General features: G+C 39.2%; 2 pseudogenes; both read right to left on the bottom strand.

Moving 5' to 3' along the window:
- Positions 1–1,953: 1,953 nt before the first annotated feature.
- LOC118652400 lies at positions 1,954–2,056 on the bottom strand (annotated as a pseudogene).
- Positions 2,057–10,782: 8,726 nt separating this feature from the next.
- Positions 10,783–12,495, bottom strand: LOC118650518 (annotated as a pseudogene).
- Positions 12,496–15,467: the final 2,972 nt, after the last annotated feature.

The raw sequence follows: 15,467 nt of genomic DNA, 5'->3' as shown, positions 1-15,467 counted from the left end.
TTTCCCCCGCCTGCCTTAGGAGGTTCAGGGTGATTTACACTATGTATACATTAATTGGGGAGAAGAGGCATTTAAACTCCCCTTCTCTCCCTCTTCCCTTCCCCCTCCTTCCCTTCATTCTTTTAATTAGTGAGGAGGGGTATTTAGCCATTTGCTCTCAAGTGTCCTTCATTGGGGGAAGATAAATGGCTTGTGATTCACAAATTCCCCAATCTGTTTAGACTTGTTTAAATGTATTGTCTCAGTTTCCTTATTCCTCTTGCTTAGGAATTTTCCTAGCTTCTCACTATCATGTAAGGATACTAAGTATTGAGAATTCAAATAAAAATGTACAAATTGCTTTAGCCTATTAGGTAGTATATGTTGTTGGGTCTATACCACCTGTTCATAATAACATAAGAGAACAAAACTTTGAATCTACTCTTAAAGTGTTTCAATTTTATAGGAGTAGTGAATAATACTTATCCTCTGTATAGAGATGAAAAGTGATTTTAAAAGATTAGTATTCCATATGTATGTATTTTAGCATCAATGTTTTCTTGCATGAGTCCAACATTGGTATTTTTTCCTAATATTTGGACATCATCAATAGTTTTATATTCAAGGAAACAATTTCCTTGAGATTAATATACTGCCGGAAGCCGGTCCATCCTTCCTGCTTGACACAGTCGCTGCAGGATAGAAACATCTGCACAGCATATGTTTCAAGGGACCTGGCGTATATAACATACTGTTCTTAATATGTTTGCTCCCCTTAGCGCTGTGTGTTTTAACCAAGGTCACCTCTCCAAGAAAGGTTGTTTCCTCAGGCAGGGATTTTTCCCTGAAGTTAGGGAGGGGATGAAACTCCTTAACTAAGTGCCAGGCGGGTAGTTAATCACTTTAACTACAAACAATCATGCTTAAGCTACATAATCTTTACTCCCTGGAATGGAGATAAGAAACGCCCTAACCTTTGTAATAGAAATTTACAGGATTAAAATCAACTGGTATAAATATGGATATAACAAGACAATAAACAGCAGAACCTCTCTGGAGATCCAGACCAGAACTTGGCTGGAGATCCTGGCTGGAGATCCTGGCTAGGCTGCTGATCAACTGAACACTGTCTCCGTGTCCTTCCTTCTTCGCCAATTCCGTCCACGCCTTTGGGGACCCCTGGACCTGCCATTTTCTCTTATATTTTTTCATCATACATGTATATCTCTGATTGCACAAAAAGCAAGACAGAAGGAAGAATGTTATTATATTCATTTTTAAAGCAATATTGGTAACATTAAAAAGTACTGCAGACAATATTTGCCACTTCCAGGTCTTATCTCTCTTTCATTGACTCTTGTGGAATTGGACTACATTTCTCTGAAATGTTTTTCCCTGGCAACTACTTGAAATACTCTGCCTCTGTGCTCCTTGTAAAGATGCATTTTCCAAGACAAACTTGATTTTTTATAGCTTCTAAGCACTAACATCTAACCTGGACTGAGGCAGCCTTCTCAGCCTACACTCAAACAACACAGTGAAACTCCTAGCAACCTGCCTGAACTATTTCACATTACATTAAGACAGTGATTATCAATCATTGTGCCGCAAGAATTTTAAAACATGCAAAACCTATTTAGTCAGGGGCACTGACTTCTTTTCCCTTAGATTGTCAAATTAAAAAAAAATGACAACAGCCTACACAATAGACATCGGTATGAATGAATCAAAAGTATACCTTTTTCTCTTTTTTTGTCAGATAGGTATAAAATATATATTTTATGGTGAGTTGCAGAATTTTAATAATTAATTTGTTTGTATCATGAGATGAAAAAAGTTGAAAATTGCTACATTAAGAAGAAACAGAAGCAGCTAATTTTGTAATTTCTGGAAATAAAGGCAAGAATGTAAAGTGTCCTTATTGTTGAGATTAATGACTTCAGCTCAGGTTTTTTGTGTGTGTGTTTTTTTCTTCTATGTAGGAGAAATATACTACTACTCAACCTCTACTGTAAGGTTGGCAGCCCTGAGAACTCCTTTAATGTAGCAAGCTCAGGTTTTTCTGTGGAACTTACATGAGTAATTAATGCCTGATTAAATGGTTCCATAAGCCTAAGAAAGTTCAACAGTTAATTAAATTGAGTAAACATTCATTGACATATCAGTACCAAGTACTGGTGCTAGGGATTGAGTGCTGAAAAAAGATAAACCCTTCTAAAATATCTCACTGTAACCCATTATTAAAATGCAGGAGAGAAAGGAATAAGTATAATTATAAATGTGTATTCAAAGTACAACACCAGTACTGAGAAAAACAATAATTGACTCTAGGAATGACCAAGAGAATTAGAAGCTGAATTGGAAGACCAAGAAAATTCACTGTGAGAAAATGAGAAGTGGATAATTACAGGAAAAATTATCAGCAAATGCAAACCTACAACAGTAAGAAAGGCACAGACATGGTCAGAACATTCTGAATACTAGTTTGTATGCGTGAAGTGTAGGTATGCATGGCTGGGGAAAGGAAGATCATGGTAAAGTATCTTAGGGTTTCATAGGTCTTGCATAAACCTGGGTCTTTTTTTCTGGAGACTATGAAATACTAGTACAGACTTTTAAGTCAGAAAGAGACACAGTTAAATTTGCATTTTGCAAGGCCCAACATTTCAACATTATGGTATATAAGTTAGAAAGACTCAGGCTAATAGCTTGGGCAGAAAATAAACCTTATTTTTTCTAGTATAGGCTTGTGATCATGACATCTGATATTATGATAATATTTCACGTTAATCTTCATGTTAAGAAGTGGTATTGCAATGAAATAAGGAGAGGGATATGAGAGAAAGAGGCTGACTTGATAACAGATTGAGGTAAATCATAGTGAATATGCTTGTGACATCAGCAAAATAAGGACATTTTAAAACAGCTTTATTGAGGTACAATTGACAGACAACAAACTGTACATACTTAAAGTGAATACTTTAGTAACATTTTGTATGTGCATACCTTAAAAATATCACCACAATTAATATAGTGAATATATCTGTCGCCGCCACAAGTTTCCTTTGCCCTTTAATTTGCTCTCTTTGCACACCCTACCCTTTCCCAGCAACTGCTGGTCTGCTTTCTGTCACTGTAGATCAGTTTGCAGTTTCTAGAGTTTATATAAATGGAATTATACAACATGTACTCTTCTTACATCTGGCTTTTTTTATTCATAATTACTTTGAGATTCAACAATGTGTGTGTCTATTAATAGTTCCTTCTTTTTTATTGCCAAGCAATTTTTCCTAGGATATCGATTCACTGTTTGATGGAAATTTGAATTTTTCTTGTTTTTGGCTGTCACATCAAACCTATTATTACATTTGCATACAAAACTTTGAATAGACACATGCCATCTTTTCTTTTGGACAAATGCCTGGATTGAAATGAGTCTATTTTATGATAAGTATAGGTTTAATTTAAAATATATAAACTGCAAATTGTCTACAAAATGATTGAATGTTATAGGCACCTCTCACTGGCACCAGAGAGGTGTTACCACAGAGCCCCCTGAGCCAGCCAGCTGAAGAGGGCTGTCCCAAAGCTCAAATTTATATGAGAGACCTTGACTGCGTTGTGAAAAGCCAATCTATTAAAGCATGCACCTTTATTGAAAAAGCAAAGCAAGCAAACCTATAGATCTGGATTTTGAAGTGCAGATGGACTCTCAGCTAATCTGAAGAGTAAGCTGTGTGGAGGTCTGAGGCATTGTATATCCTCCTATCTATAGGTCTCAAAATTCCTCTGTTGAATATTTTGGTGCAGATTAATTCCCAAGGTCCCCTTTTTTTACTTTATTGTGGCTTTCCCAGAAATCATGAGAAACACCTGGCAACTTTTTCTTGTCAAGCCTTGAGACTGCTGGCTTCTCTGCTTAGGGGAGAAAACTCTCCCTTTTTCCTTTCCCTTTCCCCCCTTCCCATTCTGCATTCTCTCATTAGGCAGTTTTTTGTTTGTTTGTTTGTTTTGTTTTTTAACCATTTGCTCTAATGTCCTTGCTGGGGAAGATAACTGTTTCTTAGTAACAAGCTGGCTGCAAATTGCCCATACTGTTTGTGCCGGGAGCTGGTCCATCCTTGCTGTTTCAAGGGACCTGGCATATATGGCATACTGCTCTTAATATGTTTGCTCACCTTCTTGGCACTATGTGTTTTAACCAAGGTCACCTCTCTGAGAAAGGTTGTTTCCCCAGGTAGGGATTTTCCCCTGAAGTTAGGGAGGGAATAAAACCCCTTAACTAAGTGCCAGGCGGGTAATTAATCACTTTAACTACGAACAATCATGCTTAAGCTACATAATCTTTACTCCCTGGAATGGAGATAAGAAACGCCCTAACCTTTGAAATAGAGATTGATAGGATTGGAATCAACTGGTATAAATACAGATGTAACAAGACAACAGGACACAGAACCTAGACACAGAACCTACACAGAAACTAGAGGCAGAAGAACTTCACTGGAGAGAACATGGCAAAAGATCCTGGACAAAAACTGGCCACAGAACCTAGAGACAGAACCTGGCTGAAGAACCTAGAGACAGAACCCGGCTACAGAACCTGGATAGAACATGGCAAGAGAACCTGACTAGAACCTGGTGACTGAACCTGGCTGGAGAACCTAGCGAGGGAACATGGCTACAGAACCTGGCTACAGAACCTGGCTGGAGAACCTACAGAACCAGGCAAGAGAACCCAACCATGCTGATCAACTGAACGCTGCCTCTGTGTCATTCCTTCTTCGCCGACTCCGTCCACACCTTTGGGGACCCCTGGACCTGCTGGGGTTGGATCCCAGCATGTTTGGCCTTGTTTTAACTTTCCTGTCTCAGTTTCCCTGTCCCTGGAATCCTGTAACATTGACCATTTACATTTTGATGGGCAATGTATGAGAGTTCAAGTTTCTCCAAATTTCCACCAATACATATCATGGTTAGTCCTTTTTTTAGCCATTTTAATAGGTGTGTAGTGATATCTCATTGTGGTTTTAATTTGCATTTCCCCAATGAGCCTGAAAAGAAACCTTACTCTTCCCAGTCCAGTGAGAGAATGTTGCAAAAGATGGTAATCCCTGGGGCCCAAAGATGGAACAGAGGAGGCAGGAGCTATAAACTCCAAGCATGCTGCAGGAAATATGATGGCCCTAGAGAGGGATTGCTGGAAAAGACCAGTGGTAGGTGGTTGCCAAAGACAGGGTGGTTGCTTTTGCTGAGGGTGCCCTTCATAAGGAACTTGAATCAGGCAGAGTAGACCTAGAAGTAATCCAAATAAACCAAGAAACAGAGATGGATAGGGTGAATGAAAGGAAGGAAGGAAGAAACTAAGAAGAAGAGAGAAATATGCTAATTAGCCATTATGCCCGGAGGTGTAACGACCAAGTGCATCACTACCAGATCATGGATCAGCAGGAGGTACAAGTGGGCTGTGGAAAGCTACAGGAGAGGGCAGGGCAGCAAGCTATGATAGGGGGAGGAGAGAGGGGGGCAAGGGGAGCTGCAGGAGGGCTGGGTAGCGACCTTCTGGCTATAAGCCGGGGGCAGAGAGCTACAGGAGGGAGGCAGCAACCTACTGGCACACAGATTCGTGCTCAAGGCTACTAGTGGATAATAGAAACAAAGAACAGAAAGAAGAATAGACAGAAAACATGAAATCATTGAAAGTTTATGCAATTAAAGATGAAAATTTCTATTTTAGCAATTAAAGACTGAAAAATTCTGTAATATAAAGGTATAATTTTTTTCATCCTTAACTTAGTAACTAATTTAAACATGAAAACCATTTTTTTATGGGAAATCTGTTCATTAATGGAATATCATTTGGGGAATGCTGGTGTAGACATGTAGTGAACAGCTGTAGTAGCAAAAAAAAAAAAAGTAAAAGCATTGTGAGAATATTCAGATTAATGGTGATTCTTAGGAATACTTTTTGGGTTATTTCAATCCTATGATTAGAACAAATTTATAACCCAATGTTTACATTTTGAAAGACTTGTGTATTACACCCACTCCTGTTCTACTTATATAGCCTTGTCTCGATTATTTACCTATACATGAACCTACTGTGTCTATATTTAATTTAAAAAATTGTACCTGTTAATTTATTAAGCACATGTGTATACTTTCCAATAATAAAAAAAATTATGAAAAAATGTTAGTAAAAAACTTAAATCCAACCTTGTGCTTGGCAAAGGTAGGTGTTCCAAGAGGATTAAATGTTTTGTTTCTTTCTTCTAGGTAACTTAATATAGTCTATATGTGTGTATTAGGACAACAGAAATATTTATCTAAGAAAACCTTGAGTGCTTCCAATAAATTTGTTTGCTCAATTGCCCCAGTGTTCCATGCCTAAATGAGATTATAGCCAGGATGTGCAGTTTGTTAGTTCCAGAATTCACCTAGACCATGTGGACCAAAGTACATTTTTTTTTTTTTTTTTTTTTTTACTTTTTCTGTATGAACTGTGTTATTCATACTTGGTCCTTTGTAGTGTTTCTTCAATTTGTGAAGACTAATGAGGATATAGCAACTGCTCATTGTATGTATTTTGCATTTCCCATTAGTTTCTTTAACTCCCTTCTATCAAGGCCTCTCAACTATGCTAAATTCTAATACTATAAAGAATATTTTATATGAAAAATAGAAATAAGGTAGTAGGCTATGATTTATTCATAATGTGCTGGTGAGAGGAGAGAAGGATTGCATGTGAGAGGTAGGACCAACTCTTAAACAGAACAGAGCTTATTAAGGACCTATAACAGGGGTCCTCAAACTTTTTAAACAGGGAACCAGTTCACTGTCCCTCAAACCGTTGGAGGGCCGGACTATAGTTTTTAAAAAAAAACTATGAACAAATTCCTATGCACACTGCACATATCTTATTTTGAAGTAAAAATAGAAAAAGGGGACAAATACAATATTTGTATTTTCATGTGGCCCGCGGGCCGTAGTTTGAGGACCCCTGATCTATAACATACTTAGCCAGTAAACTATGCAGATGTATCAGGAAGAACTCAATTTTGACTTTCAAATACCTGACTTTGAAGAGAATAATATGCAAGTAGTGTGTTAAGAAAAGTTCTTCTTTGAATTATAAAATTTAACTTATTTACAAAGCTTAAATTTTACTTTAATAAATTACTTACAAAGTAATAGAGAGTCTTCATAATCCTAGTTTGAAGAAATACTGTGTCATTTTGTTGTATCTGTATTTAGTTAACAAATTATTACCAACTTAATTCAATTTATTACATTTCTTTGCAATTATATCTCTTGAAAATTAGGGTATCCAAGGCAAGAGAAAGAGAAATAGTTGCATGAGAAATCATTGTATCTTCAGTCTATATGGTGGCACACATTAACTATTGAATTGGTCCTTTAAGGAATCACTCATCTCTACTTTGACTCTCAAATAGATTTTAGTTTATAATAAAGAAGATCCTTCCTGAGTACCTAGGAATTGTTTGCTTGTTTACCATCAAGAAACAGTGAGAACAAAGCCTTTCTTAAAAAATATCCACATAGGCTAACACTGAAGAAGAAATATTGGGGTGACCAAGTGTTCTGCTTCTAGGATAGGCTTATTTTTTATATTTCATAATTTTTAAAAACATACCATTTTTAATTATTAACAGTATTACAGATTCCCCCATTTCCTACTACTTTGCATCTGACCACCCAACCAACACCTCACTCAAAGCATTCACCACATTATTGTCAGAGTTCATGGGCTATGCATATAGGTTCTTTGGTAAATCTCTTCCCTCCTCCACTCTCCACTCCCTCTGATATCTGTCAGTCTATTTCAGTTATCCATGACTCTGAAACTACAGTGGGGCCTTGACTTATGAGTGTCCCGACTAAAGAGGTTTTCGAGATACAAGCCATCTCTCACTCTATTTTTTGCTTTGAGTTTCGAGCTAAAATTCGGGTTACGAGCCAGCTTCAGATACCCCACTGCTAGTTGGCGCAGCAAACGTCACAGTGAATGCCACAACATCAGCCCAGCATCAAGTGTCTCACTCGTTCACTTTTTGATTTGACATACGAGTAATTTGAGTTATGAGCTCCATCACGTCAAGGCCCCACTGTATTTTGTTAGTTAGTTTATTTTGTTCATTAGATTCCATATATGAATGAGATCATGTGATATTTGTCTTTCTCTTACTGACTGACTTCAGTTAGCATAACAATCTCCAGGTCCATCCATGTTGTCATAAAAGGTAATACGTCTTTTTTAGAGCTGATTGGTATACCATTGTGTAAATGTACCACAGCTTTTTTATCCACTCATCTACTGATGAGCACGTAGGCTGTTTCCAGATCTTAGCTATTTTAATTAACACTACTGTGAACATAGGAGTGCATATATTCTTTCTGATTGGTATTCTGGGATTCTTAGGATATATTTCAAGAAGTGAGATCAATGGGTCAAAAGGCAGTTTCATTTTTAATTTTTTGAGGAAACTCCATAATGTTTTCCACAGTGGCTGCACCAGTCTGCATACCCACCAGCTGTATCCTAGGGTTTCCTTTTCTCCACATTCTCACCAGCATTTGTTTGTTGATTTATTGATGGTAGCCATTCTTGCAGGTGTGAGGTGATACCTCAATGTAGTTTTAATTTGTATCTCTCTGATAATTAGTGAAGTTGAGCATTTTTTCATATGTTATTTGGACATCTGTATTCCTCTTGGGGAAGTGTTTATCCAGGTCTGTTGCCCATTTTTTATAGGATTGTTTGTCTTGCTGGTGTTGAGTTGTGGTAAGTTCTTGAAATAATTTGGAAATTAACCTCTTATCAGATGTATAATTGCCAAGTATGTTCTCCCATACAGTGGGTCCTCTTTTCATTTTGCTGATTTTTTTTCATACAGAGAAACTTTTAGTTTGATGTAGTCCCACTTGTTTATGTTTTCCTTTCTTTCACTTGCCTTAGCACATGTATCAGTAAAAATACTGGTATGTGAGATGTCTGAGATTTTATTGCCAATGTTGTAGGATTTTTATGGGTTGGTGATTTATGTTTAAGTCTTTTATCCATTTTGAGTTTATTCTTCTTTATGGTGTAAGTTTGTGGTCTAATTTCATTTTTTTTTGCATGTACCTGATCAATTCTCCAAGCACCATTTACTGAAGAGAACAATTTTACTCCATTGTATTCTCTTGCCTTCATTGTCAAATATTAATTGACCATAATGGCATGGTTTGATTTCTGGGATCCCATTTCTGTTCCATTGATGTATATGCCTGCTCTTGTGCCAGAACCATGCTGTTTTGATTACAATAATTTTGTAGTATAGATTAATATTGTGATCTCTCCAACTTTGTTCTTCTTTCTCAAGATTGCTGAGGTTTTTTGGTGTGATTTTTAGTTCCATATAAATTTTTGGAATATTTGTTGTAGATCTGTGAAATATACTGTTGTTATTTTAATAGAGATTGCATAAAATCTATAAATTGTTTAGATAGTATGGGCATTTAAATTATATTAAGTTTTCCACTCCATGAACAAGGTATATGTCTTTACTTATTATATGTTCCTTAATTTCTTTCAATGTCCTATAGTTTTCCAAGTATAGGTCTTTTATTTTTAATTTAAATTCTTTATTGTTTAAAGTATTACATAAGTCTCCCTTTTCCCCATTGTCCTCTACCCAGCTTCCCCGACACCCCAGCACATGTCCTCACCCCCCCCACCCTCCCATTCATGCCCTCACCCCTTGGTGTTGATGTCCATTGGATATGCTAATATGCATGCATACAAGTCCTTTGGTTGATCTTTTACCCCCTTACCCCCCGCCTTCCCTTATAGGTTAGAAAATCTGCTAAATGCTTATATGACTCTGGTTCTATTTTTGTTCATCAGTTTATGTTGTTCATTATATTCCACAAATGAGTGAGATCATGTGATATTTATCTTTCTCTGACTGGCTTATTTTGCTTAGCATAATACTCTCCAGTTCTACCCATGCTGTTGCAAATGGTAAGAATGCCTTCTTTTTTACCGCAGCGTAGTCTTCCATTGTGTAAATGTACCAGTTTTTTAATCCACTCATCTGCTGATGGGCATTTAGGCAGCTTCCAATCTTAGCTATGGTAAATTGTGCTGCTATGAACATAGGGGTGCATATATCCTTTCTGATTGGTGTTTGTTTTCTTGGGATATATTCCAGAAGTGGGATCTCTGGGTAAAATGGGAGTTCCATTTTTAGTTTTTTGAGGGAAGTTCATACTGTCTTACACAGTGGTTGCACCAGTCTGCATTCCCAACAGCAGTGCACGAGGGATCCTTTTTCTTCGCATCCGTGCCAGCACTTGTCATTTGCTAATTTGTTGATGATAACTATTCTGACAGGTGTGAGATGGTACTGCATTGTCGTTTTGATTTCCATCTCTCGGATTATTAGTGACCTTTAGCATATTTTCATATGTCTCTTGGCAGTCCTTATGTACTCTTTTGAAAAATATCTATTTAGGTCTGTTGCCCATTTTTTGATTGGGTTGTTTATCTTCCTTTTGTCAAGTTGTATGAGTTCCCCGTAAATGTTGGAGATTAAACCCTTATTGGAGATAACATTGGCAAATATGTTCTCCCAAGCAATGGGCTTTCTTGTTGTTTTGTTGATGGTTTCTTTTACTGTGCAGAAGCTTTTCATTTTGATGTAGTCCCATTTCTTTCTTTATTTTTTTAATATAAAAGTACAGATTTAATCATATTTAATTTAAAAAATGGAACATATCTTACATAAGTGTTTTCTAAGTTAGAAATGTTATACATATCTGGCACTACAGAAGATACACAACTCTTCCACAGTTCATAGAAGAGTAGATGGGCAATTTTGATAAAGGATTGAGGAACAATTGAAAAACAGTTTACAAATAAGGAGGCAGAAAATGCTTCAAGAGGCTCGGTCCTCAGAAATTGTCCTGGAATGCAGTTTCATTTGTATCAATGTCATGTTCCTTTTTCAATTTCTTGAACTCTACCACTTGGAAGAAGATGTGCTCGAGGATATGTTTGGCATCTTGTTGGTCCTTTGGTAGTTTATTGGTTACTCCAAGAATGTCACCACATTTCCTGACATAGAATTCCAGATCTTCTTCAGTATACTTATTGGTAATCTGAGCAAGCCGTGACTTCTCAGAGGAGAATGTCTCATCCAGGTCAAACAGCTCCAGTGGAGGAGGTGGCAATTCCCTGAAACTGGGAGGGAAAACCGCTGGCTGACGGGCAGGCAGCAGTATCTTAAACTGAGGCTGGATGAGCTGGAGAGGTTCATGTTTCACATTGAGCTGTTCATAGCCCTTGATGACCTTGGAGAGGGAGGTGACATCCAGCTGGTAAATGGACAGGTCAAAGAGGGTGGTGAAGTCCCGTGGGTTCTGATCACCCTCTTGGAGACACTCAAAGCATCTCTGACAGGGTGGCTGTGTCGGGCAGCATCATGTAGTCAGAAATCTCTGGATCCTCAGCATCAATCTGGTTTAGATGAATGTCTTCTGTTGTAAGCCATTGGAAAACAACATCCATGATTTTGCTATTTTCTTCTTTATCCAAATATTGGTCACTAAACATGTGACATGAGCCAAGCACTGCCAGCTTCCCACCTTGGTTCTTGGAGTGATAGAAAGCCAGAATGGGTCTGTTCAGTGGAAAACAGACAGAACCCATGGACAGAACAGCAACTGCTGGTTTCATGACACTCAATGTGGCACCAAAGGTGAGAACCTAGGCATTGTTTACACTGCTCTTCTCATCAATGATCCAGGCACAGCCCTCCCTGCAGCTCGGCTGATCTCCCTATTCAAGACTCCATTGGGCCTAACCGGTTTGGCTCAGTGGATAGAGCGTCAGCCTGCGGACTGAAAGGTCCCAGGTTCGATTCCGGTCAAGGGCATGTACCTTGGTTGCGGGCACATCCCCAGTAGGGGCTGTGCAGGAGGCAGCTGTTTGATGTTTCTCTCTCATCGATGTTTCTAACGCTCTATCCCTCTCCCTTCCTCTCTGTAAAAAAATCAATAAAATATATATATATTTTTAAAAAAGACTCCATTGGAAACTAGAGTTTATTTAGGATGGAAATACTTATAATATACATTTCTAACCACAGCATCATTATTAACCACGATTCCATATTCTTCCATGAGAAAGTTAATATTGGTGTCAAATCTGGATTCCCCACCCTCTCCTAGCATCACAAGGATATCTCCAACGCCGTCAATGTATTTCATCAGGACCTCAAACTCAGCTGCAGTAAGTTTTTCCCTTGGCACAGCTGTAATCCACAATTTCACACCAATTAAATTCTCAGGTGTGATTTCATCTTTTAAGCTTTGAATCTTCCAATTGCTCTGAAGTCTCTTCTGCATCGATTTATAGCCATTGTTGGTGATAAATACTTCCTTTTTGTATGCATTGAAAAGAATGGTGCTCCGAAGGTCTTTCTCCATGGTTACCTGAGGCCTGGTGACCACCATCTTCACCTGATGCCTCCCAGCATCCCAATGCCAGGTATCCAAGGCCTCTTAGCAATGTCGGACTCTTTATTTTCTCTTTAGTTTCCATTGCCCTAGGAGCTGTATCAGTGAAGATATTGCTTCGGCATATATCTGAGATTTTGCTGCCTGTGGATTCCTCTAATATTTTTATGGTTTCCCATCTTATGTTTAAATCCTTTAGCCATTTTGAGTTTATTTTTGTGTATGGTGTAAGTTGATGGTCTACTTTCATATTTTTTTTTTTGCATGTATCTGTCCAATTTTCCCAACACCATTCATTGAAGAGACTGTCTTGACTGCATTGTATGCTCTTGCCTCCTTTGTCAAATATTAATTGAGCATAATGGCTTGGGTCAATTTCTGGGTTCTCTGTACCATTCCATTGGTATATATGTCTGTTCTTGTGCCAGTACCAGGCAGTTTTGAGAACTGTGGCTTGGTAATATAGTAGCTTGATATCTGGTATTGTGATCCCTCCACCTTTTTTCTTCTTTCTCAGGATTGCTGTGGCTATTCCGGGTCTTTTTTTTTTTTTATTCCAGATGAATTTTTGGAGAGTTTGTTCTAGATCTTTGAAATATGCCATTGGTATTTTAATGGGGTGTGCATTGAATCTATATATTGCTTTGGGTAGTATGAACATTTTGATGATGTTGTTTCTACCAAGCCATGAACATGGTATGTTCTTTCATCTGTTTATGTCTTCCTCTATCTCTTTTTTTCAATGTCCTGTATTTTTTCTTGAGTACAAGCCTTTTACCTCCTTAGTGAAGTTTATTCCTAGGTATCTTAATTTTTTTGGTGCAATGGTAACTGGGATTGGTTTTTTTCGTTTCTCTTTCTGTGAATTTATTATCTATCGATATAAAAGCCTAAGCGGCCATTATGACCAAATGACCGGAATGACAAGTTGACCTGTCGTAATGATGCCCAGTGACCAGCAGGAGGCAGAAACTCAACACAAGAGCTGCCCCTTGGTGTTAGTGCACTCCCACAGCCAACCTTCTGTCAGCCATCCTCCTGCTGTCCCTACCCACTGCGGCTGGCCAACCTCCCACGGTCCCTTCCCCGGGCTGGTCCTTCCCTCTGGCTAAGGCTCCAGGCACTGGAGAATCTGTCTCTGGGAATCCTGTAGGAGGAGAGTGACCCTGATGCTGATTAAGACAGAGTAGCATTTCGGAAGGTGTATAAGGGGCAAGGCAGCAGCCTAATTGCAAAGACTTAAAGTACACACCACTACCATCTTACCTCTGCCACTACACCATGTGTGCCACTCACCCTTCTGCCCCCATCATCCACTTCTACCTTGGCCAGCACTTTTCCAGACTGCCAACCAGTGATTGACTAGCGTTCCTACGGTGGTGTGCTGCCATTGACTGAAGTCAGCTATCTATCATGCTTGGGGGCGGAGCCCCTAGAATATGTGTGCTTCAGGTAGGAGAGATGACCTGTCTGTCTGTCAGCAACTTTTACCGAGGGAGAGTGAGGTGGCCCTAGCACATGTCGTGAAGTAGAGCTGTATTTCCACTGTGGAGCATAGCTGGTGTTCAGGCCATTTGGGGGCACTCTTTGTGGTCTTTGCTTGCCGTTACCTCAGCACATCTACACTACTAGATCTGGGCCTGCTGGCTAAACTCCTGTGGTCCCTCCTCACAGCCGGCAGGCCCCGATCACCCATGCTCCCATGCATGAATTTGTGCACCAGGTCTCTAGCTGGTTTATAAAAAGGCCATAGATTTCTGGGTGTTAATTTTGTATCCTGCTATATTGCCAAATTTATTTATTAGGTCTAGTAGTTTTTTTGATGGAGTCTTTGGGGTTATCTATGTATAATATCATGTCATCTGCAAATAAGGACAGTTTTACTTCTTCTTTTCCAATTTTGATGCCTTTTATTTTTTTTTCTGGTCTGATTGATTTGGCTAGCATTTCCAGTACTATATCGAACAGGTGTGGTGAAAGTGGGCATCCCTGTCTTGTTCCTGTCCTTAGAGAAAATGAGTTTACTTTTAACCCATTGAGTATCATGCTGGCGGTAGATTTGTCATTGCTGTTTGCTCCACCCTGGTGATTCCCAGAGACCCCACCCCACCCAATTTACAACCCCACCCAAACTGTGCACATCACCTTTTGCATATGAATGGCCTGTCCTTTCTCTGCCTAAAACCTGTCCAACTTCAGTTGGGTCAGAGAGCCCTAGAGCTTCCAAAAGATGGCCCAAGGCTTGGCAGCAGCAGCCTGCCTTGCTTCACAGCTGGGTCTCATTTGGGCACTTCCAAACCCCATACAAAGAGGAGGAATCTGCAGATGTCTCTGTAGCTCCTACTGGGTGGCCTCAGACAGTGGCTGATCGTGCACCTCCTTGGAGATCCAAGAGCCAGGATACCCAGTAGTTAGAGTGAGACCATACTGGATTATAACTCTTCACTTCCATAAGAGACACACTCAAGGATCAGATACAGTGAGCACCAAAGCCCCACTGAAGCAAGTCCTGCTTCATAAAGGTGTGTTCCCTGCACAACAGATCTTCCAGTGTAGACACTGCTGGTCACCATAGCCAATTGGCCTGGAGGTCAAATCCTCCCAGTGATACCAACAGCAATCAAGGCTTAACTACAACAAAACTGTGCACACAGCCCACAAAGGGGTGCACCAAGAGTGTCCACCTCAGGTGATTGGGGAGGCTGAGCCACTGGGCCTTTTAGGACACCTACTACACAAAACCACTCTATCAACTCAAGGAGACTTAGCAGCTACACAGTACATAGAAACAAACACAAAGAATCAGCCAAAATGTGGAGACAAAGAAACAAGTCACAAATGAAAGAAATGGATGAAAGCAAACTACTGGATATAGAGTTCAAAACCATGGTTATAAGGCTACTCAAGAATCTTCTAGAAACCTCTGAGAAATTTAGAGAGACCCTCAAGGATATGAAAAAGGACCAATC

Source organism: Myotis myotis, unplaced genomic scaffold (assembly GCF_014108235.1).
Source record: "Myotis myotis isolate mMyoMyo1 unplaced genomic scaffold, mMyoMyo1.p scaffold_m19_p_3, whole genome shotgun sequence".
Classification (NCBI taxonomy): Eukaryota; Metazoa; Chordata; class Mammalia; order Chiroptera; family Vespertilionidae; genus Myotis; species Myotis myotis.
Note: the sequence above shows the minus strand (reverse complement) of the source record. Positions and strands in the feature narration are given on the sequence as shown.